The sequence below is a fragment of the Capsicum annuum genome, chromosome 1, assembly GCF_002878395.1.
Source record: "Capsicum annuum cultivar UCD-10X-F1 chromosome 1, UCD10Xv1.1, whole genome shotgun sequence".
NCBI classification, from domain to species: domain Eukaryota; kingdom Viridiplantae; phylum Streptophyta; class Magnoliopsida; order Solanales; family Solanaceae; genus Capsicum; species Capsicum annuum.
Genome location: NC_061111.1, coordinates 36,214,885 through 36,217,284, shown reverse-complemented (window position 1 = coordinate 36,217,284; position 2,400 = coordinate 36,214,885). Strand labels below are relative to the sequence as shown.

Genomic DNA, 2,400 nt, shown 5'->3' with positions numbered 1-2,400 from the left:
TTTTTTTTTTTTGATATTTTCGCTCTCAAATAAACAACGTCACTGTATCATCTGAACATTTTCGATAAAAAGAATATTGTTGTTTCAAGTGTACGAGAATATATAAAATTATTTTCAGCTATTAAAGAATTCAAGACAATAAAATACCCCATCAAGTTCTTGCCGTATTAAGCCATGATAGAATGACTTTATACAATAGGAAGTAAAAAATTTTAAATTAGATATTTGTCGATAGAAAATAAAGGTTGTGACCTTCAAAAAAAAGTAAAGAAGATTTAATCAAATATATTTAAATTTACTATAGCAGAATGTGGTTATAAGATAATTTGATTGCAAAATTAAAAAGTGTATAGTTAATTATAAGAAACTTTTCATACATTGAGCGCAGATGACATTTTCTCTGATCGAGAACACTATATAAACAAGATAGACCATTTCAATATTTCCACACAACCAACATTTGGAACAAAATCATAAAAGAAAACAGGAACAAAAATCATGAAGAACGTCACTATGGGAACATCAACTTTGGTGATGCTTATTTTTGTCACCCTTACTACTTAGATATAAGATTACGGGCTTGTCATCCTACTGCAAAAATCAAAGGCATAAAATCACCTTCTAGACAATGTAACACTGAAAACGACTCAAATTGTTGCAAACAAAGCAAGATGTCACCACTTACAAACGCTCACCTCCAATGGAGACCACCTGAAAACCTTTTTTAACAAATTCACAAAAATGAGTAAATAGAAAAAGTACTTCATTGTTGGTGTTATTATGTATTTTAATATTAAAATATTAACTAGTATACGTACCTGCGGCCTGCGCGATAAGCATTCTACATCATGCCAAAAAAGAGACAAACCAGAAAGAAGAAAACAAAAGAATTATTATCAAGACTAGATTGAATAACATCCATGTAAGTATAATTTCTCTTTAAAATTCTCTGAAGTACATAATGCCAATAATTTCTTTTTCTCTCAGAGAACACTATATCACAGAAGGATAATTAAGAAGGTGCAGAAATTTCATGGTTCATTAAAAGTTGTGAGATATATAATTCTACCTAAGATAGTCGCTGAGCGAGATGGTGGCGGCGAGGTGCTGAAGTGATGGAGCAAATTCGACCAAGCTAGTCAGCTTTAAAGAAGTGCTGAAGCAAGAAATAGAATGCCAAAAATAGTCTTCGTTTTTTCTTTACTTCTCTTTTCCATTCCGGTGAAGAAAATTTCCTATATTCTTTTCCTAGCTGCAATTGAATTTCTCTGTAATACAGCTACGAGGTCTTGCTATTGCATCAGTTTTGTAAGCTGCTATAAATGAATCACATTGGCATGAATGAAAAGCTTATATGAGGAATATCCAACGAATCATATTGTTCATTGTCAGCTTCACAATTGATTCAACCCCAATGTTAACTTTAGTAGACAAGTCCAAATATTCTGGCCGTGTCATCTCATTTCCAACAAGTTATAGAGAAATTTCAATAACTGAAATCGTCGAGAACTGAAATTAGTGCAGAAATTTTCAACAAAACATCACTGAAATTAGGATAAAACCATGAGCTATATTTAAAGAAGAAACAAATATCTAGTGAAATTAGAAGAATCTTTGTGAAACTAGAGTCGATTTGAACGAAAGCTGAGAGCATATTGTGATTTTGAGAGAGCGATGAAGTTGGACAAAAAGGATTTTATTGACAATTAATTCACATTAGAAATCTTACAATTTCTAGAGAGAGAACGTCTGGCCTCTCTCCTTTCTTCTCCCTTAGCCCTTCGGCATAGTCCTAGCCATGGACCCAACGTTGACACCTCCCCTTCTCCCAAATCCCCCAATACTAACTCCCCCTAAGGAAATCCTTATGGAAGAGGCACTACCCTCTTACAGGGACATAGCAATAGGAAAAGTTCAAATTCACTTTTTACAATCGGAATTCGGATCGGACAAGGCAAGGGCATAGATTCTGCTGATAAGTAGATCCTACTCTTAGAGGATGAAAAGCAAACGCTTTATGCCCCATAGGAGCACTCTATCATCATCAAAGCCGTAAATTCGAAGTTCAACTATCAGTATCTCAAAAGAAAGGGGGGGGAACTGTGGAACCTCACTGAATCCCTGTGTCTTATTAACCTAGGGATGGGTTTTTTTACAGTGAAGCTGTCAAAACCGGAAAGACAGTCCACAATCCTCCACGGGAGTCCATGGTTTGTGGCCGGAAGCTTCATATCCATCCAAAAATAGGAGCCCAATTTTGTACCCAGCGAATCCAAGATTGACTCGACTGCTATTTGGGTCAGACTCACACAAATGCCAACAGAACTATATAATGCATCCATTCTCCAAAGAATTGGAAGGAAAATTGGACTCCTTTTGAAAGTCAACGCTTGCACTTCG

At 35.2% G+C, this 2,400-nt stretch overlaps 1 long non-coding RNA gene across 1 annotated transcript; it reads right to left on the bottom strand.

Moving 5' to 3' along the window:
• Nucleotides 1-353: 353 nt before the first annotated feature.
• On the bottom strand, nt 354-1,144 carry LOC107853965. Its single transcript, XR_007055360.1, has 2 exons — nt 1,070-1,144; nt 354-841 (listed from the first exon to the last, which is right to left on the bottom strand). It is a non-coding gene; the product is annotated as an uncharacterized LOC107853965 (long non-coding RNA).
• Nucleotides 1,145-2,400: the final 1,256 nt, after the last annotated feature.